Genomic DNA, 22,899 nt, shown 5'->3' with positions numbered 1-22,899 from the left:
TTGTAGTTGAAGAATGACCACCCTTTTGTAAAAGAAAAGAGCAGTCTGCCACTAGGGATATATGAGAACTTCATTTCAGTTCACAAAGTTACTTGCCGCGAACTGCCCAGAGAACTTCGGCTATTGGGTGGTATAGAAATGTAATAAATAAATAAATAAACAAACAAACCAGTTGAACTTGCCCAATTTGCCAACCCAAAAGCAAACAGGAATGCTTTAAAAAAAGTTCACGTATGCTTTTGTATAGCCAAATATGGGCCTATTTTATTTCTTCTAAATCAGCAGTGTGGAAAGAATCTGTGGCTCTAACACCCATAATCCTTGACAGCCACACTGTCTGCAGCTGATGGGGGTTGGAGAGTCCAACAACATTGGAAGGGCCACCAGTTTTCCACCCTTGTTCTAAATGCTGTTGAATATAAATATACATTGAATTTACATATGAACATATGAAGCTGCTTTATACAGAGTCTGATCAGAGTGGTCCACCTAGCCTGGTATTATCTAACTGACTGACTAATGCTCTCTAAGGTCTCAGGTACTGATCATTCCCAGCCCTACTCCTCAAGTTCCTTTTATTGGGGGATGCTGGTCTGAAAATTCATAACCATTTTTGTGCACATTTGTCCTAATGTATGCATTTTTGCCTAATACAGCCAGCAATTTTCCTGAATGCTATTTTCTCCAATATACACATTCTTTGATTCGAGAACACCACTGCAAAATTTGGAGAAGTGCAAATTTTGAAGGATAATTGAGTTTTATTTCACATGATGGTTCAAATGTGCAAAATTAGTTAAGTTTATATTAAAATGTGAACTGACTGAATTTCTTCCTGTGCTAGAGCCTTCTGCATGAGAAACATTTCCACTATGAATGAGCTGTGACCTCTCCCCATGATAATTCTAGACAAGGTCAAAGCCCAGGTAAGCAGTCTAACACAAACACAGTCCAAGAAGCAGAGTCAAGCAGAGGTCCAAAGGTTAGCAGTGCAGACAGGCAGTCACAAAACAAGGTCAGAGTAACACAGCCACAAAGCACAGAAGTTAACATAAAAACATTACTTCCAGCAGCCAGTAGATCTCAACTGAAAGCTTTTGTAGCGGGATGCCTCAGAGCCCCACCCATGGCTCAGCTGCTGTTCATCATAGGCCCTCTGACAAAAGTCCTACTTTTTCCTCCCAAGGAGGCCTTTAATCTTGAGGAATTTTTAGGCAAGCAGGTTCTCCTTCACCTGGCCATGGCTTTAGCCTGTACCTTCAGGAACTGGCATTCTTGAGGACTGCATGGTGGCTCAGCATCCCCCTCTGACTCAGAAACAGAGCTTTCTGTTTTAATTGTAACAGTTTTAACGTTGTAAGGCCGCCTTGAGTCCCAGTATTGGGGAAAAGGAGGGATATAAATAAATATAATAAGAATAATAATCATTCCACCTTTTGAGGGGCAAGTTCTGAAGCTATCTGGAGGGGCTACATAAGTTGGCTGGCTGAGGTGGCCTGGGAGAGCCAGGGCCTGCAGGAGAAGCCACCACCACCACCAGGGAAGAGGCGTGCCTGCTGCTGCCACCGGGCCTCCTCCTCCTCCTCCTCCTCCTGCTGCCGCCGCCGCCGCCACCACCACCACCACCAGGGAAGAGGCGTGCCTGCTGCTGCCGGGCCTCCTGCTGCTGCCGGGCCTCCTGCTGCTGCCGCCGCCACCACCACCACCACCACCAGGCCTTCCCTGTGGACTCCTGCCTGGCATTATTTTTAAGGGGATTTTTAATTGTTTTTTGTTTGTTTTGTTTTTTCTAGGGGATTTTGTTGTGTTTTTAGGGGTGGGTAGCCTGCCTGATAGGCGGGAGTGAGGGGGCATGTGTCCACCTGATGGAGGCAGTGGGGGGAGTGTTGGGGGCCAGAACATACCGAGGCTGGGCGGCAGGCACTGGCAGAGCGCTAGGGGCAGGCCATGCCAGGTAAGGGGAACAAGGGAGAGATGTGTAGTATCTGTCCCCTGCTCTGGGCCTGTCCAGAGCCAAAGGATGGCTGGGGGAGGTGTGACCCCATCTTCTGGCCTTTGCTTGCTGCTCTGCAATGCCAGGTCTGTTACCCAGAGAACCTCCCTCATCCATGACATGATCCTGGATGAGGGTGCAGACCTGGCATGTATTATGGAGACCTGGCTGGCCGAGGCTGCTGCTCCAACCCTTGCAGCCATGTGTCCAGCCGGATTTTCATATGCACAGCTGCCGAGGGCTGGGGATCGGAAAGGGGGAGTGGCTGTTATCTACCGAGAGTCCTTGGTCTTCACCAGACCCCCTCTCCGGAGACCAAGGTTGCTGAGTGCATGTACTGGAGGTTGGGCCTGAAGGGCAGTCTGGGGATTCTGCTCATGTACTGTCCACCCCGCTGCACAACTGACTCCCTGGCCATGGTGCTTGAGGTGGTCTCTGATGTGCATGTACAGTCCCCTAACTTATTGGTGTTGGGGGACTTCAACGTACATTCAGAGGCCATCCTCACAGGAGCACCTCGGGACTTCATGGAGACCATGGCCTCCTGGGAGCTGCACCATATTCTAACTGGGCCCACCCATGTAGCCAGTCATGCACTAGACCTTGTGTTTGTTTCTGGAGAAGCGGGGAGTGATCTGGAAGTCGGGGGTATATCCACCACCCCCTTGTCATGGTCAGATCACTATCTGGTGACGTTGGACTTCTCGGTTCCACAACCCCTCCACAGGGGTGGAGGACCCATCAAAATGGTCCGCCCCAGGCGTCTTATGGATCCAAATGGATTCCTGAACGCGCTTGGGGATTCTCTGGGGCATGCCAACGGCCATTCAGTCGAGACTCTGGTGGGTGGTTGGAATGCCACAATCACTGGGGCATTAGATCAGGTGGCTCCGAAACGCCCTCTCCCCCTGAACAGGGCTCGGACTGCACCATGGTTCAATCCGCGGTTACAAGCTCTGAAACAGGAGGTGAGATGGCTAGAGCACTGGTGGCGGAAGTCTCGCTCCAAAGACGATCAGACACGGGCTAGAGCTGTATCTTCAGCCTATCACGTGGCGGTGAAGGCAGCAAAAAAGGAATATTATGCTGCCTCCATCGTGTCTGCAGAGTTCTGTCCCAGGAGGCTGTTCCAAGTGGTCCGGAGCCTGGTCGGTCCTGTGGCTCCGGAACCACTGGAGCATTCTAAGACCTCCTGTGAGGCCTTGGCAAGGCACTTTGCAGATAAAATTGACCAGATTAGGTGTGTTACTCTGCATGCTGTGGATACAGTTAGTGAGCAAGAGGCAGCCTGTGGCAAACCGGTTTTGTGGGATCAGTTCCAGCTTCTTCCTCCTGATGAAGTGGACAAGGTGCTTTCATCTGTAAGGCCGACCACCTGCTTATTTGATCCTTGCCCATCTTGGCTCATTATGGGCTGCAGAGAGAGACTGGGTGAGGGGATCAGGGTGGTGGTGAACGCCTCCCTTGAGGAGGAAGTGATGCCATCAGCCCTCAAGGAGACAGTGATAAGACTGCTCTTAAAGAAGCCCTCCTTGGATCCTCAAGTTCTGAACAACTTTTGCCCAGTCTCAAATCTGCCATTTGGGGGCAAGGTGATTGAGCGGGTGGTGGCGGTGCAGTTGAAGGCACACTTGGAAGAAACTGATTATCTAGACCCATTTCAGTCAGGCTTCAGGCCTGGGCATGGGACAGAAATGGCCTTGGTCGCCTTGGTAGATGATATGAGGAAGGCTCTGGATAGGGGTGAATGCTCCTTCCTTGTTCTCCTCGACCTCTCAGCAGCTTTTGATACCGTTGATCACGGTATCCTCCTGGACCGCCTCGAGGGGTTGGGCATTGGAGACAGCGTATTGCGGTGGTTCCAGTCCTTCCTCTCTGGCAGGTATCAGAGGGTAGCACTGGGAGAGGAGGTTTCGGACCCGTGGCCACTCACTTGTGGGGTGCCACAGGGTTCCATCCTCTCCCCAATGCTATTTAACATCTATGTGAAGCCGCTGGGGGCTATCATCAGGAGGTTTGGGGTGCAGTGTCATCAATATGCGGATGACATGCAGCTCTACCTCTCGTTCAAATCTTCACCAAGGTTGGCCGTAGAATCCCTGTCCAAATGTCTGGAGACGGTGAGTGGCTGGATGGGGAGGAATAAGCTGAAGCTGAACCCTGACAAGACCAAGGTACTTTTGGTGGGAGACAACAGGAGGCTAGGGGATGTTGACCTAGTGCTGAATGGGGTACGGCTACCCTTGAAAGACCAGGTCCGCAGCCTGGGGGTCATTTTGGACTCCCAGCTGTCCATGGAGGCTCAGGTGTCAGCTGTGAGCCAGACAGCACTGTATCAACTCCATCTGATACGGCGGCTGCGTCCCTTCCTTCCCGACCATCTCCTCCCATCGGTAGTACATGCCCTGATCTCCTCTCGTTTAGACTACTGTAATGCGCTCTACGTGGGGTTACCCCTGAAGATGGTTCGGAAGCTGCAGCTGGTACAGAACATGGCAGCTCGCCTGATTAAAGGCAGCTGCCGGCAAGATCACATCACTCCAGTGCTGAAGGAGTTGCACTGGTTACCAGTTGTTTTCTGGGCCAAATCCAAGGTGTTGGTTTTGACCTTTAAAACCCTATATGGTTCCAGCCCAGCCTATCTTAAGGAGCACCTCCAGCAGCACCAGACAGGCCGCTTAACAAGATCAGCCTCAGATGGCCTTCTCTCTGTCCCATCAGCCAGGACAGCTAGACTGGTGGGGACGAGGGAGAGGGCCTTTTCTGTGGTGGCCCCCACTCTGTGGAACTTCCTCCCTAGGGAACTCCGTCATGCCCCCTCTTTAATGAGCTTCTGTCATGCATTAAAAACGTGGTTGTTCAGGCAGGCATTTGGGGTGGGTTAGGGTATTTTAGAAAATGTTTTTATTGTAAAATTTTATTGTTTTAAACTGTTTTATTGTATGTTGTACATCGCCCAGAGTGGCTGGGTGACCAGCCAGAAGGGCGATTAATAAATTTAATAATAATAATAATAATAATAATAATAATAATAATAATAATAATATCTCTCTGAAGGCCCCAATAGCTTCTTGGTCAGCCCCAGGTTCCCCTGAAATGGCTTATTCACCAGAAATACCTTTCTCAGGAGGCTCTGGGTCATTCTCTAATGAAGATTCCTCCTGGTTGGGGGTGGGGGGTATGACAGAGTGGTCCTAGTGCTAACAGCCAGAAGGCATTGGGCTATTCCATCTTTTTTGACTGAACAGATTTTCCATGGTAAGAAAAAAGATGGAAGAAGTGCTGGGAAAACATGGGAGAGTTACAAGAAGATGTGGTTGTCTGGAACCCTCGTAAAATTCTGTGAATGAGGCAGAGCAAGGATGTCATAAAAGCCTTATCTGGAAGCACTCCAAGTACAAGCTCATAAAATCAGAAGTTTTTAGTTTTATGATGGTTTAAAGTCAACACATGCAGTACACAGAACTTTAAGAATTTAAGTGAGCATGGTTTCCATAGGTTTTCACTCCAAGGAGTAGCCAATGAGGTGATGCAAAGGGATGTAAGAGGCAGGAAGAGGCTACCACTGCTGAGTGATGCCCAAGGGGTGAGGGACATGACACCCTTACTGGAAGTGTAAGGTGCCAACGGAGGCTGGAGTTGGCATCATTGCAGCCCATGACTTCTACAAGTACCCAATGTGGGCTGCTGATGGCAACACCTGTACTGGATATCCTTACCAGCTGCCACCTGCCCCCACCTGCATGGTGCTTTATCTAGTTGTCCCCACCTCTGCTGCTGTCTCACATCTCCTGCTGTTAAGGGTGACAGATGTCCCTTTCTCTTGGTTGCTACTCAGCAGCATTGGCCTCTTCCTGTTCCTTATCCTTCAGTGCACACCACTCATAGGTTGCTGTGGCTCAGCATATTTGATTTGTCTGGACTGCATCCAGAACATATTTTATATGTTTCATAAAAGTGGTATTTTGTCCCTGATCTGTTAGCCCTCTTCATTTTGATTGCAAGAAATGGTTTTCCATGAATTGAATAAGGAAATGGGGAACTAATTAACCTAGTTTTTAAACACTTCTTAGAAAACAAATATATCTATGCCATTCATTCTGGAACCACACATTTCTTCACAATCTGTTCCTGATACATTTGGGTTCCTTTGTATAATTTCCAAGGAAAGACACATATTCTCTTTACTGGTAGTTCAATCCATGGACTGTAAGCAAACCCCTCCACCCCAATACCACACAAGTGAAAGAGGGGAAATACATGGAGTCCAGATTCAAATGTTCCGTTCTGACAAAACATTTGAGCTAAATTTGCCACATAACTCTCTTTTGCATAGCCATTCTCTTCTGCAAGAGAAACAAAAATTAGGTTATGAATGTTTCATGTTATTTGCCTCTTTTGTTATGTCGGTACCATAGTTTCACAAATATAAGAGAACTATAAATATTTTGCCTTTAGAAGAAATGAACCATTTGCTGCAACAGTGTATATAGTTGTATGGTGTTATTATTAGCCCGGTATGTACCATATTGTAGTGATGAGCAAAGGTTAGGAAAAGCCTTTCCCCATTATAAATTGTGTCACAACGTTTCATTTAGAGAAGTGCAAATACTGAAGGATAACTGCTTTCCAATCCACATATTATATGATGAGTTTTAATCAGTTCTGGATGTGTCTTTAGTTATGAATGACTGTTCAAAGTTGTTTTTAGTTATATGTTTGTATATATTGTCTGTATGCTTTTATGTAACTGGCTTTTAAACTTTGTATACTGTATTTTAATGTTTTAACTTTTGTAAACCACCCAGAGACCTTTGGCTATGGAGTAGTATAGACATGTAACATCATTTTTATTTACTTACTTACTTAATTAATTAATTAATTTCATTTCTATACCCCCCAATAGCCAAAGCTCTCTGGGCGGTTCACAAAAATTAAAACCAAACAGCACACAATAAAACAATTTAAAATATATAGAACATTAAAACCACAGTATAACAATACAACCACAATAAAACCTAGCAGCAGTGCAGGAGTTTAAAATACAGATTTAAAACAGCAAAGCTAAAAGTCTAGAAAGCTAAAATGCTAAAATGACTGGGAAAATAAAAAGGTCTTCACCTGGCACCGAAAGGAATACAATGTAGGTGCCAGGTGAACGGTGAACCTCACTAGGGAGTTCATTCCAGAGCCGGGGTGCCACAGCAGAAAAAGCCCTCCTCCTAGTAGCCACCCGCCTCACTTCCTTTGGCAGGGGCTCATGGAGAAGGGCCGCTGATGATGACCTTAAAGTCTGGGCAGGCACATATGGGAGGAGGCGATCCTTCAGATAACCTGGCCCCAAGATATTAAGGGCTTTAAATGTTAATACCAGCACTTTGAATCAGGCCCAGAAATGGACTGGCAGCCAGTGCAGCTGGAAAAGTACTGACATAATGTGAGCTCGCAGGCCAGTTCCTGTTAACAATCTTGCTCCCCTATTTTGGACCAGCTGAAGTTTCCGGACTGTTTTCAAAGGCAACCCCACGTATAACGCATTGCAGTAATCCAGATGAGAAGTTATCAGAGCATGCATAACTGTAGCTAGGCTATCTCTGTCCAGATAAGGGCATGGTTGGTATATCAGCCTAAGCTGATAAAGGGTGCTCTGTGCCACTGAGTTCACCTGTGCCTTAAGTGACAGTTTGTACTGTAGTGATCATCAACTGATCATCATCAGTTTGTAGTGATCATCAACTGATCATCATCAGTTTGTAGACAGACCTCCTCCTCCTCAGTAAAATATTAATCAGTTTGGTGGTTTGCTTAAAAACATGGGCCAAACGAAATCTTTGAGGATCCCTTCTTCAAAATCTAGAACTGCCTTTCCCATCCCATACTACTGAGACTGGATTGCCAGAATGTGATGCATCAAACATTGAGAGGCAACTAAAAAGTGATCTTTCTTTTGAACATTCAGTGATGATACTTGCAATTTGTGACACAGTTTGAGTAGAGTTTACACATCACTAGGGCTGATTGGTTAAGTAACATTGTGAAATCATCCCATTCCCTACAGGAGGTTCGGATCTCCCTACATATATTGAAAGAACATGTGAGCCACCAGGCTATCCCTTCCCCCACCCCTGAAGTGCCTGGTGGCCATACCCCAACATCCACATTTTTGCTTCCATGCAAGGGAGACCCTGGCCCAATCAAAGCCCCCTTCATGTGGAGAAGCTCTTCACTCATAGGTGTGTAGAACCCCTGCACATGTCAGCCAATGGCAGCATGCATGGCAATCAGGTGTGTCAGTGGTGGGCTGTGGGGAAAGCCTTGTGGATCCATGACCTCCATTATGTGTTACTTCACAGTGTGGGCCTCTGATTCTCCCTTACATGATCCCCAATTGGCTAAGATTGCCCATATGACTAAGGTGTAATATTCGAAGAAAAAAATGGTGCTGAAACAAGAGCAGCAGATAGGGAAAACAATGGCAGCACCCAAAACTGCAAAAGGTGAATATTCTCACAATTAAAAAAAAATATTTGAGGGACAGGTTTCTGCTTTTAGAAAGCAGTACTTTTGCCCCCAAAACCAAAATGGGAGAATATTTGACATCTAATTTTTAAGCAGCTGTCCACAAGTGAACTGGATTAGATATCTTTCCTTGCTGGACTACAGTATAGTTGTGAATATTTCAAAATACCTGAAAGGTGATATTTTCTGTTAACAGCATTGAGGGGGCAGCCCTGTTAGTCTCTTACACCAAAAACAACAAAGATAGCTGTGGCACCTTAAAGACTAACATTTTCTGCTAAGGCTCTGCATGACTTTATTTGTTATGCACCCTTTATTTGTACAAGCATGAACATTAACGACAGAGATCTGGACCAGTGGCCAGTGAACACAGAAAATAAATTATCATTTATGAATTGTGAAAGAGAGTGTAAGTATAACTTTCTTAGTTGTATGCTGGATTGATACACAGCCCTAAAAAAAGCATTGGGGATAAAATCCTCATATATCCAAGATAGTGTGGAAAGATTTTTCACCAGATTTCTCATTGTTTATGCCTCTAACCATTGCCAATCCACTGTGATAATCATTCAGTCTCAGCATCTAGAATACCTTGAATCTTCGAGTGGCCAAGATTACATGTAACTTACCTAGCCTCCAGCTAGTTTACAGCCTCTTCAGTTCCTTTTGTCAGCCCTTTCTTCCCTGAACTAAACACTAAAGGGGAATCTGGCTTTTTATGAGTTTCTTGACACAACACATCCTTTTCCGGCTGGAGCCAAGTGGCAGTGTGATGGGTGCACACCCTCTCCTTACCTAGCTCTTCATGATAACAGTTTGGAATGTGGCAGCTACTGCAGGCTTCCTTTGCAAACTGGATATGACTGAATTCCCTTGACTGCATACTTTATTTGTATGAGTAGGAACCTGAAGCTAAGATGACTAGGATACATAGGGATGTTAATGCATACCTTATGGTAGGGATGGCTGAAGAATTTGATCTTTGCAAATTCCATTATGAACTGAGTGCAACTGACTTAATCTGCATTTCCTGGACTAATGTGTGCATCAGAGCAGAGTTATGCATCGAGTTCCTGAATGTTCCAACACACATCTCAACTAGAAAACTTATACCAAAATACGTTTAAATGAAGAGAGCAAACATATTCAGAAATGTGTATCTTGAGGTAAAGCATGGTTAAAATGCAACTTTAAATACATATTTAAATGCAAATTTGTATTTGGATTTTTTTTAAAAATGCAGATTAACACAGAAACAAGATGAAACATTTATGGGTGAACATATGCAAAAATGACACAGAGAGGAAATAGATTAATTTGCCCATTCCTACCTTGAGGTGACCTGAAATCTCCAAAATTGTCTGCTATACTTTATGTATAACCTGACAGCCATATGCTCATTATAAATGTATTTTCAAGTGTATCTCAAGAAGAAGCAAAACATTCTTAAAATAAAGTTTCAAAGATGATAAAGAAGCAATGGAGAAAAGAAACAGAAGAAGAAGAAAATCCTGGACAGTGGTTATTCTAATTTTTGTACTAATCAGTGTGGTGTTTTCCCAGAGTCTGGACTATTGCTTGTTAAGCAAGGAAAGGGATAAGACTATACAGTTTATTGCTCTCTGACATGGGCTTTTTTCATATTTCCAAAAGCGGCAAAAAGCCTAGTGCTGCTTTTACAGAGTTTTCATCTGCTCTTAGTCTTCGGATGCTGAGACTTAGAGGAGCCTTTCCTCCCCCATATTTTGGCCACATTGCCTGCTTCTCTGGGCCAGCTTTGCTTTCATCCTGTGTTTGCCTGGAAATATCATGAAAAGAATGCTGTGAACATAACTTGTTAAAAATACATTAAGAGGCCTTTTAAGGAGATGCTATTGTGTGATGCCTTATCAGGGAATGACTCCAAGATCCCATTCATTCAGATCAGGTACAGTTTTCAGGTAATAGTTTGCCATGAAACTGCCTATGTTGATCTGTGGTATACAGTATTTTTTTAACATCATAGTGGCCATTCAAATTTCTATTCAGTATTGGTCACAGCTGAAATGTGCCTCTTATGCATGAACTCATCTTTGAGAAAAAACACCTGGATGTGATGATATAGAAGGCACACGAATGCAAATGACCCATGCTTGCTTGTCCAGTAAACATCACATTCTCCTCTATAAGTAAATAAGTTCATTTGCAAGAGTCTGCATGTCTTCTGGGATAACTGTTTTACTCTTTTTTAAACTCTGTTTTATGCAGAGGTGAAATAAAGTGCTAGTGCAAAGGCTAATCTGTGGTACTTGATTCGATGAGTTTGTTGTATTGCAAGAATCCCAAGACACCAGAGACAGATACTTAAATGCTTCTTTATTCTAGGCCTTCACTAAAACTGAAACTCAAACGAACACTAACCTTCTGCAATCCTCCTGACTCCTCCCTTCACTTGCTCTTCCTCCCAGCTCCTTTCCATGCCTCTATTACAACTTCTACATGCACTTTACCTACCACAATACCACATATCCCCTTTCCCCCAACTAGGGATGTCAGAGAATTCTGCCACGGATCTCGGTGAGGCCGAATGCCAGTGCATTCGGCCCCCCGAAATCTGTGGCGGAACGGCCTGCCACCCCCTGCCCCCCGTGGATCCCACCCCGGGATGAGACTTACCTGGGGTGGATCTTCCGGGCAAGGGCGGCTTCTGGGCAGGGGCGGCTCCGCCGCCGCCGGCGGGCGGTCTTCCGACCAGCTGCCGCTGCCGCCATTTCCAGGCTTGTGGGGGGGGGGAAAGATGTGATAGGCTACGTAAAGATTTACGTAGCCTATCATGGCTAGCTTTTTTAAAAAAAGATGTGATAGGCTATGTAAATCTTTATGTAGACTTAGGGATGGCGGAGAATTTCTCCCCGAATCTCCGGGATGCTGAAAGCCAACGCATTCGGCCCCCCGAAATTGTTGGTGAAATTCTCCGCCACCCCCCTGCCACCCCTCGGATGGGACTTACCTCCTGCGAATGTCCCTCCTGGTGGTGGGTCCCAGCGGCAGTTCAGCGGCGGTTTGGCAGAGGTGGCGGCCGGTCTTCTGACCGGCTGCCGCTGCCGCCATTACAAAATAAAGTAAAAAAAACCAAAACACCTGTGATAGGCTACGTAACGATTAACGTAGCCTATCACGGCTATATTTCCAAAGTCAGCCGTGATAGGCTATGTTAATCGTTACGTAGCCTATCATGGGTGACTTTGAAAAAAAAAAAGCGCGTACGGAAATGGCGGCGCCCATGGGCGCCGCCATTTGCGTACGCGCTTTTTTTTTTTCAAAGTCACCTGTGATAGGCTACATAATCATTTACGTAGCCTATCATGGCTGACTTTGGAAATCTAGCCATGGTAGGCTGCGTAAATTGTTACATAGCCTATCACGGGTGTTTTTTTCTTTTTTTTCACTTTGTATTTTGCGGCCGGGGAGATGGGGCGCTTCTCCCCGGCCTGAATTTTGGCCAGGCGAAGCGAGGCGCTTCCCCCCCCGGCCTGAATTTCGGCCGGGCAAGGCGGGGCGCCTCCCCCCCGGCCTGAACTTCAGGGGGAGAACTGAAGCGCCTCCCCCCCACCGCGAAGCAAGCTGTGGGACCAGGTAAGTGACATTCGTACATCCCTACGCTAGACTATCATGGTTGGGGGTGGGTTTTTTTTTAAAAAAGTATACGCAAATGGCGGCGGCTATGGCTGCCGCCATTTGCGTTCCTTCTTTTTACCATCTTAATCTACGTGAATATTTACATAGACTATGACGGCGAAAATCAAGGGGAACGCAAATAGCGTAGCAGGCGCTATTTGCGTCCCCTTTTGATTCGCCGTTTTAGCCTATGTAAAGATTTACATAGGCTAAAACGGTGAATGAAAAAGGGATGCAAATAGCGCCTGCTACGCTATTTGCGTTCCTCTTGATTTTTGCCGTCATAGTCTATGTAAATATTTACGTAGATTAAGATGGCCAAAAAGAATGAACGCAAATGGCGGCGGCCATATCCGCTGCCATTTGCATACGCGGGTGGTTTTGTGTTTTTTTACCCAGAGCCCTCCGCGGCCGGAAATCCGGCTGTGGACAGCTCTGGCCTGGCCTGGCCGGGCCTGGCCGGCTGCTCCATGGAGCTGCCGCAGAGCACAGTCGGCCATTCGAGGATTCTGCGGGGAGGAACAGAGTGCCTTCCCCCCCGGCCAGGATTCCGGGGGGAGGGACGGAACTCCTCCCCCCCACCATCAACATAATCCGTGAAAGGTAAGTCCCTTTTGTACATCACTACCCCCAACCAACCAACGAATACATAAAAGACTAGCACATCTCTACAAACAACATACTACAAGTTATCCTTGAATCAACGACATTGTTCACTACAGCTGATGTAAAAATATTACATAACATAGTCTTTAGTCCATGCAGGTTGTTGCCTGGTGCATTGAGAAAATCGATCAGGGTCCTAGCTGGCTGCTTTGTGCACGGGGTAATACACTGGAGTCATCAGTGCCACTAGATGAGTGTCAGTAATTGGAACATACTGAATAGGAGCCAGGTGGCTGGCATTCCATATCTGGCCATTTGTAGCTGAGTCAGAATGAGCAGGAGCCCAGGTACTGGGCATTCCATATCCAGACATCAGGCAGTTTATATAGGTGTATTGGCCTACCCTGTGAAGTACTTTGAGGGGTAAAGTGAATCTTGGTTCTCCTTTCTGAATGATTCCTGGCTTCTTCACTTGTACAAATGAACCACATTGTATTCCTGGCTCCTTGGCTCTATAACTGTGATCTATATACCTCTTATACTTTTGTTGTTTCTTTTGTACTGTTTGCCTGTAGAGAAGTATCTGGCTTAAACATCTGTAGTCCAGCAACACTAAGTTTTGTGTGCATCTCCTTCCCATGTAATAATTCAGATGGTGACGTCTGTGTTGTGGCATGCCTCGTGGTTCTATAAACCTGTAAAAACTCTGTCATGAAAGGTTTCCATGCCTTGCCTTCCAAGTCAGCTGTTTGTAGACTCTCCTTCAAACCTCTATTAAAATGCTCTATCTCTCCATTCGCCTGTGGGTAATAAACTGATGAGCATCTGTATTTGATATTCTTTTCTGACAGGAAAGTTTCAAACTCTGCAGAAGTAAATTGGGCGCTGTTATCAGAGATCAGTTCCTTGGGATCTCTTTCTCTACTGAAAACTGAGGAGAAGGACTGGATAAAAGTAACAGAAGTAGCATTTGAAGTAAAAGCCACTTTGGGCCATTTACTAAAATAGTCTGTAAGGGTAATGGCATAATGACAGTCAGAAGGCCCCTTGTCAAATGGCCCCACAGTGTCAATGGCCAGCTTCTCCCAGGCTGAATCAGGCAGTGGGACAGGCTGTAATGGAGGCACATGACATGTGTGGCTGCTGTCTTGTCACGAAGCTGGCGAGTCACACAAGATTTGAAAGCAGCCTCAATTTGCATATCCATTCCGGACCACCAGTATAAATCATGCAATTGTTATTTGGTTCGTTCAATCCCTGGATGTGTATCATGGGCCAATTGTATCAGTTTTGGTTGTAATTCTGGTGGAACAATGAGATGATAAGTACCCCAGATCACTAAACCATCATATAAGGACAATTCCTCATGAATCTTAAAGAAAGGCAACAGGGTCTGATCCACATTACACACATTGTGTGACCATTTCACCATGAGGTAATCCCGTAGTTTGCATTGTACTGGACAGGACAAGCAAGCAGCTTTCAATTGCTCCTTGGAAATAGCTGCCAGAGCAGAAGTGATGGAAGCATTGCAATCACCTCTGTGTCCTCATCTTGTTCAGTTTCTGAGGATGGCAAAAGTAGCTGCGATAAACAGTCTGCAGTAACATTCTCAGTGCCAGCTCTGTACTCCATTTTGTATGTAAAAGCCAACAGTTTATTAGACCATCTGGTAGACCTCATTCCTGCCCTTCCCAAACCTTCAGTTGTAAGCAACGTTGTCAATGGATTGTGATCAGCATGCAATGTGAATGTGCAACCCCACAGGTATGGCCACCATTTCTCTGTAGCCTGCACACATGCCAGTGCTTCCTTTTCAACTGTAGAATATGATCTTTCTGACCTGGATGCAAAGGAACTGTCCTTTCACTCCAGTCTCTTAGGGATGTCAGAGAATTTCACCACGAATCTCAGAGAGGCCGAATGCCAGTGCATTCGGCCCCCCGAAATCGGTGGCGAAATGCTCTGCCACTCCCCTGCCCCACCCAGGACGGGACTTACCTTGGGCAAATCTCCCTGGCGGCGGCGGCGGCCGGTCTTCTGACCGGCTGCCACCACTGCCATTTCCAAGTTAAAAAAAAAAAAGTGATAGGCTATGTAAAGATTTACGTAGCCTATTACGGCTAGATTTTAAAAAATTAGCGTGATAGGCTACGTAAATGTTTACATAGCCTATCATGGCTGAGTTAAAAAAAAAACGTGCGTATGCAAATGGCGGTGCCCATGGGCGCCGCCATTTGTGTTCCTTATTTTGGCATGTCTAGTCTACATAAACATTTACGTAGACTATGGCGAAAATAAGGGGAACGCAAATAGCGTAGTGTCTACGCTTTTTGCGTTCCCCTTATTTTCGTCTTAGTCTACGTAAATGTTTACGTAGACTAGATGTGCCAAAATAAGGAATGCAAATGGCGGCGCCCATGGGAGCCGCCATTTGCTTACACGCGGTGTTGTTGTTTTTTTTTAACTCAGCCGTGATAGGCTACGTAAACATTTACATAGCCTATCACGGCTGACTGCAGGGACGCAAATGGCGGCGGCTATGGCTGCCGCCGTTTGCAGACCTGGCTGGCCAGGATTCATGGCGGGAGGGACGGGGCGCCTTCCCCTTGGCCAGAATTTGGGGGGGGAAGGACGGGACACCTCCCCCCCACCACGAATCGAATTTTGTAAAAGGTAAGTGACTTTCGTACATCCCTAGTCTCCATGGACTTGGGTAAGTACAGCCCTGAGATCATAGCTAGAGGCACCTGTAATCACAATGGTAGGTAATGCTGAGTCAAATAAGGACAATGCTGGGCTGTGTACAATCAGTGATTTCACTGTCTAAAAGCTGGTTTGTGCAGCTGATGTCCACATCCAGGATGTAGATCCATAAAGCAACAGACGTATGGGTTCTACTACAGATGCATATTTGGGCACAAATTTTGTGTACCAAGATCATGTAAGGTAGGCAGAAGGAGCGCAGTGTTTGGGCATGTTTAGCTGGTGGAGGTTCTGTAACTGCCTTGACATGGTCAGGGACAGGCCTCAATCCATTTTGTGATATAATATCCCCAAGGAAAGGTAACTCCTTCTGCCTGAACACACATTTGGAAAGATTCAACTTTAGTTCTGCATCTGTTATGCATTGCAAGACAGTTTGCAGATGTTTGTCATGTTGCCCCAGGGTCTGTCCAAATACAATGATGTCATCCAGATAGCGCTGAACTCCTGGCTGATTCTTAAGGATCAGAGACATCATCTTTTGAAAGGTGCTGGGGGCTGATGCTAAACCATATGGGACACATTTAAAATGAAACAAGTTATCATGGGTGATGAATGTGGTGAGGTCTCAACTGTCCTCATGTAATAAGAGCACTTTGTAGATCAAGGATAGGGATTACGAAACTCACTTACCTTTTCGCGGATTGTGTTCGTGGTGGGGGGGAGGCGCTCCGTCCCTCCCCCCGGAATCCTCGATGGGGGGGAGGTGATCCGGTCCTCCCCCCCTGGAATCCGGCCCGGCTGGTTCCGCTCTGCAGCCGGCCAGGTCCGTCCGCAGCCGGCGTTCCTGCCATGGATGGGCTGCTGCGGACGCAAATGGTGGCCGCCGTAGCGGCTGCCATTTGCATCCAGCCAGGCAGCCATGATAGGCTATGTAAGTCTTTACGTAGCCTATCACGGCTGGGTAAAAAAACACAGCATATGCAAATGGTGGCAGCTACGGCGGCCGCCATTTGCGTTCCCTATTTTTTGCTGTTTTAGTTTACGTAAATATTTACGTAGGCTATTACAGCGAAAAAAAGGGGAATGCAAATAGCGTAGTGGGCGCTATTTGCATTCCTTTTTTCCCACCATTTTAGCCTACGTAAATATTTATGTAAGCTAAAACGGCGAAAAATAGGGAACACAAATAGTGGCCGCCGTAGCCACCACCATTTGCGTATGCCGTTTTTTGTTTTTATTTTTGCTTGGCTTGCCGTGATAGGCTACATAAAGACTTATGTAGCCTATCACAGCAAAGACCTGGATGTAAATGGCGGCTGCGGCAGCCAGTCGAAAGACCAGCCGCCGCCGCCACCACTGGACCCACTGCCGGAGCCGCTGCCGTCCGGAACATCCACCCTAGGTAAGCCTCGTCCTGGGGGGAATCCGCAGGGGGGGCGGGGGGGCAGCCATTCCACCATGGATTTCGGGGGGCTGAATGCCAGTGCATTCGGCCTCACTGAAATCTGTGGTGGAATTCTTCGCCATCCCTAATCAAGGGTGGAAAATAACGTGGCACCCCACAGTTCAGAAAAGACTTCTGTGTGAGGGAGCGGGTGGCTATCAACTACCACTGACTTGTTTGGCTCCCTCAAGTCCACACAAAGATGGATATTTCCTGTTCTTTGTAATCACAATAATTGGGAAACCCCCCTCAGAAGAATCAGTAGCCTCAATGATGTAATTCTGCACTAATTTTTAAAGTTCCTGTGATACAGCATCTCTCACAGCAAATGGTAACCGGCATAGTTTCTGTTGTACTGGCCTCACACTGTGTCTAATTTTAACTTTGTGAATGAAGCCCTTTGCACAGCCTAATTCTGCTTCTGTGCTGTGAGCTATTATAGTTGCAAGTGAAGTATGAACGTCGTTAGTATTGTTGGGTGGTATTGAGGTGACAGTCCCATTAAGTACTTGCATGCACAGTGCAACAAAAAGATCTCTGCCCAGGGTGGGAGTTCCCTCTGGTACAACGTAGAACTCAGCTGCCACATAACTTGTCTCAAATGCTACTTTTGCTGATAGACAAGCAAGAACTGAAATTGGATTCCTTGAGTAACTTATGAGATGCAATTTAGGTGCTGTAAGTGGTGAGCTACTGAAGTATTTTATATAAATAGACTTAGGCAGTATGGAGACTGCTGAGCCTGTATCTAACATCAACTCAATGCCGTGGGAATGCCTTCCTGCAGGGACAGACACTGGAACAATGCATGTCATTCTATCCACCGTAGTAGCTTCAGCAAGGTCTTCCACGCTGAAAACAGTAACTTCTGGTACAGCATCTTCACTTACAGATTGCTGAGGCTGGGCACTCTGGCATACCCTAGTAAAATGTCCTTTCCTTTTGCACTGTCTGCACTGAGCCCCCTTGCAGGGCAGTTAGCACAATTTGCTATATGTTGTGTTGCTCCACAACAATAGCATGCCATCTGTGCACATTTTGAAGGCTGCGGCAGGCCCTTATTTGCACCGTCTTTAAACTTGTCCAATGTAGGGATGTACAAAAGTCACTTACCTGGTCTCGCAGCTTGCTTCGTGGTGGAGGGGAGGCGCTTCGCTTCTCCCCCTGAAGTTCAGGCCGGGGGGGAGGCTTCCTGCCTTGCCCGGCCGAAATTCAGGCTGGGGGGGAGGCTTCCTGCCTCACCTGGCCGAAATTCAGGCTGGGGAGAAGCGCCCCGTCTCCCCGGCCGCGAACTTCAAAAGGAAAAAAAAAAAAAAGCCCCATGATAGGCTACGTAATGATTAACGTAGCCTATCACGGCTAGATCTGCAAAGTCAGCTGTGATAGGCTACGTTAATTGTCACGTAGCCTATCACGGGTGACTTAAAAAATAAAAAAAAAAGCACGTATGCAAATGGCGGCCCCCATAGGGAGCTGCCATTCGCATTCCTTATTTGGTCCCTGTAGGGCTATTTGCGTTGCCCTTATTTTCGCCATAGCCTACGTAAATCTTTATGTAGACTACAGGGACCAAATAAGGAACGCGAATGGCGGCTCCCTATGGGGGCCGCCATTAGCGTACATGCTTGTTTTTTTTTTTAAGTCACCTGTGATAGGCTACGTGACGATTAACGTAACCTATCACGGCTGACTTTGCAAATCTAGCCGTGATAGGCTACGTTAATTGTTACGTAGCCTATCACAGGGGCGTTTTTTTTTTTTTTTTACTTTTCTTGTAATGGCGGTGGTGGCAGCTGGTCGAAAGACCGGCTGCTGCCCCCGCCCCTGATGAAGACCTGCCGAACCACCGCCGGGACCCACCGCTGGGAGCGACATTCGTAAAAGGTAAGTCCCATCCCGGGGGGGGGAGGGGGGGCGGGGGGGCAGAGAATTTCTCCCCGAACCTTCAGAGGACCGAATGCGTTGGCACTCGGCCCACCGAAGTTTCTGGGAGAAATTCTCCCCCATCCCTAGTCCAATGACCTCGAGACTGCTTGGAAAGGCTGCACAGCCTGCACTGGCTCTATCTTGCCTTGATCCATTAGCTTTGCCTCTGTCACTGAAGTTTCTATCTGGCTGGCAATTGTCATGGCTTTCTGCAAGGCGAGATCCATTTCTAGCAAGGGGCGTTCCCTGATGTGAGGCATCACTGTCTTTTCCACCAACTGATCCCAAATCATTTCCTGTGCCATATCTCCAAAATTACAAGTAACAGCCATTCTCCTCAAAGCAGCAATATATTGATCTGCAGTTTCTCCTTGTTTCTGTCCCCACTGGCAAAATTTATAGCGTTCTGCCAAAATATTAACTTTACACACAAATAAGTTTCTTACAGCAGTCAAAGCTGTATCATATTTATCATCCACACAACTGGTAAATTATAGGAGATTCTCTGAGCTTCTGCTCCCAAGCAGTGGATGAGTAATGCATGCTTCCTTGCCTCTGGAAGTTCCTCATCATGAATAGCCAGCACATAGGTCTCAAACTTTCTAGTCCAAGAAGTAAATGGAATCACTGGCTCACCCGGGGGTTGTAGGAAAGATGGTGGTGGAGTCAAAGGTAGAAGAGCCATCCCACTTTCATCATCAAGTTGTTGTATTGCAAGAATCCCAAGACAACAGAGACAGATACTTAAATGCTTCTTTATTCTAGGCCTTCCCTAAAACTGAAACTCAAACACATACTAACCCTCTGCAATCCTCCTTATTCCTCCCTTCACTTGCTCTTCCTCTCAAGTCCTTTCCATGCTAGGGATGGGGGAGAATTTCTCCCTGAAACTTCAGGGGGCCGAGTGCCAACGCATTAGGCCCCGTGAAATTCGTGGGGAAATTCTCCGCCGGCCCCCCGCCCCCCCCCCCGGGATGGGACTTACCATAGCCGAATGTCCCTCTCAGCGGCGGGTCCCGGCGGCGGTTCGGCGGCGGTTCAGCAGTGGCGGGGGTGGCGGCCGGTCTCCCGACCAGCTGCCACCGCCGCCATTGCAAAAAAAAAAAGTAAAGTAAAAAAAAAAAAAACACCCCCATGATAGGCTACGTAACGATTAACGTAGCCTATCACGGCTAGATTTCCAAAGTCAGACGTGATAGGCTACGTAAATCGTCACGTAGCCTATCACGGGTGACTTTGAAAAAAAAAAAGCATGTATGCAAATGGCGGCGGCCCATGGGCGCCGCCATTTGCATTCCTTAGTTTGGCACGTCTAGTCTACGTAAAGATTTATGTAGACTACGGCGAAAATAAGGGAACACTATTTGCGTTGCCCTTATTTTCGTCGTAGTCTATGTAAATCTTTACGTAGACTACAGGGACCAAATAAGGAACGCAAATGGCGGCGCCCTATGGGGGCCGCCATTTGCGTACGTGCTTTTTTTTTTTTTAAGTCACCCGTGATAGGCTACGTGACGATTTACGTAGCCTATCATGGCTGACTTTGCAGATCTAGCCGTGATAGGCTACATTAATCGTCACATAGCCTATCACGTGTGTGTGTGTGTGTGTGTTTACTTTTTTTTTCGCAGCCGGGTAGACAGGGCGCTTCTACCCGGCCTGAATTTCGCTGGCGAGAGATGGGGCGCCTCCCCCCCGGCCTGAATTTCGGCGGGGCGAGGCGGGGCGCCTCCCCCCCTCTCCTGAACTTTGGGGGGAGAACCGAAGCGCCTCCCCCCCACCGCGAAGCAAGCTTCGAGAACAGGTAAGGGACTTTCATCCATCCCTATTCCATGCCTCTACTAAAACTCCCAACATGGAATTTGCCTACCACAATACCACAGAATTGTGTCAAGATTAGCCAAGTGCATTGCTAAGTGTGATATGGAATATGTACGTCTTTCTACATAGAGAAGAACTCTGCAAACAGCTCTCTCTCTCAATCTCTACACACTTCCTATTATGCTAAGAAATCCTGAATTTAACAGGGAGCAAAAGGTGAACCAGATCCCCAATATTTACTTAAACTCTTTACATTTTGATGCCTTTGTGTATATCTACTGCATTTAATTTTTTAAGATAAAGTGTTGCCTGGACCACATGCATTCATTTATTTAAACACGCTTTTCAATTTCAGTAAAATTGAGAAAGGGGCTAACAACGAAGCCTGAAACAATCAATTTAAAGCAACATATTTAAAAGCAAACATGGCCAAACCAGATCACAGAGGTAAACACATAAAAGCATAGAAGCAGCATAAAACAAGATGCCGATAAAACAGCCATCAAAACCATCAAGTAACTGTTCAATAAAACCAACCCTAAGATGCCTGGGCAAACAGAAACATCTTAATTTGTCCCTTAAAACTTAATAAAGAACAAATTGACTCTCCTGGGGGAAGGCATTCCATAAAGATGGATGAAGACAAATTCAGGTACTATTCATAGCTATAAATACTTGTTCAGAGCCCTGAATTTAATTGGTGTACCGTTCTGAATATCTTTTCAGAAGATGTTAAGGACAGTACACTAATACAACAGTACATCGAGAGCAAGTGTGGTGTAGTGGCTAGAGTGCTGGACTGGGAGTCGGGAGATCTGGGTTCTAGTCCCCACTCAGCCATGGAAGCTCACTGGGTGACTTTGGGCCAGTCACAGACTATCTGCCCAGCCTACCGCACAGGGTTGTTGTGAGGATAAAATGGAGGAAGAAGATTATGTACACCGCCTTGAGTTCCTTGGAGGAAAAAAGGTGGAATATAAATGTAATAAAATAAATAAATAAATAAAACATCAAAACAGATTACTGTTTTTCAATCAGCTACATACTTTGTAATAAATTTATATATATAGCCTGAGCTTATGCATGTTTAGTTTCCACTGAATTCAGTAGGATTTACCCCAGATGTGTGCACAGGACTGCAGCCTTAGTGAAATATCCAACGGTGTCATTTCGCATACTCAAATAGCACTAGCAGAACTCCGCCAGATCAGACAAGGCCTTCTTGTCTCTCCTTGCTATTCTCTGGAACTCTGCATTCAGTTGGATATATCTTCCCCTTTCTCCCTTGCTTTTCACTTCCCTTCTTTCCTCAGCTACTTGTAAAGCTTCATGAGAAAGCCACTTTGCTTTCTTGCATTTCTTTTTCTTTGGGATGGATTTCGTTGCTGCTTCCTGAACAATGTTATGGACCTCTGTCCATAGTTCCTCAGGCACTCTGTCTATCAGGTCTAATCCCTGAAATCTATTCCTCACCTCCACTGTATATTCATAAGGGATATGATTTAGGTCATACCTGAATGGTTTAGTGGTTTTCCCTACATTCTTCAATTTAAGCTGAAATTTTGCAAGAAGCAGCTCATGATCTGAGCCACAGTCAGCTCCAGGTCTTGTTTTTACTGACTGAATAGAGCTTCTCCATCTTTGGCTGCAAAGTACATAATCAATCTGATTTCGATATTGACCATCTGGTGATGTCCATGTGTAGAGTCGCCTCTTGTGCTGTTGGAAAAGGGTGTTTGCTATGATCAGCGTGTTCTCTTGGCAAAACTCTATTAGCGTTTGTCCTGCTTCATTTTGTACACCAAAGCCACGCTTGCCTGTTATCCCGGTGATTTCTTGACTTCCTACTTTAGCATTCCAATCCCCTATGATGAAAAGGACGTCTTTTTTTGGTGTTAGTTCTAGAAGGTGTTGTAAGTCTTCATAGAATCGATCAACCTCAGCTTCTTCAGCATCAGTGGTTGGGGCATAGACTTGAATTACTGTGATGTTGAATGGTTTGCCTTGGATTCGTACTGAGATCATTCTATCATTTTTGAGATTGTACCCCAGTACTGCTTTTCCCACCCTTTTGTTGATGATGAGTGCTACTCATTTTCTTCTAAGGCATTCTTGCCCACAGTAGTAGATATGATGGTCACCTGAATTAAATTTGCCCATGCTTGTCCATTTTACTTCACTGATTCCCAAGATGTCGATGTTCAATCTTGCCATCTCATGTTTG

At 46.2% G+C, this 22,899-nt stretch overlaps 1 protein-coding gene across 1 annotated transcript in view; it reads right to left on the bottom strand.

The window, feature by feature from the left end:
* The window catches only part of DCN (decorin), a 96,341-nt gene extending 87,138 nt beyond the window's left edge, over positions 1–9,203 (bottom strand). The window contains exon 1 of the mRNA XM_084810295.1: positions 9,142–9,203. The gene's annotated coding sequence lies outside the window, so the exon portion shown is untranslated. The remainder of the gene's footprint in view (positions 1–9,141) is intronic.
* Positions 9,204–22,899: the final 13,696 nt, after the last annotated feature.

Source organism: Heloderma suspectum, chromosome 7 (genome assembly GCF_057233095.1).
Source record: "Heloderma suspectum isolate Gila_16-S chromosome 7, 16-S_ref, whole genome shotgun sequence".
Taxonomy (NCBI): domain Eukaryota; kingdom Metazoa; phylum Chordata; class Lepidosauria; order Squamata; family Helodermatidae; genus Heloderma; species Heloderma suspectum.
The sequence above is the reverse complement of the archived record's forward strand: the minus strand, read 5'-3'. Positions and strand labels throughout refer to the sequence as shown.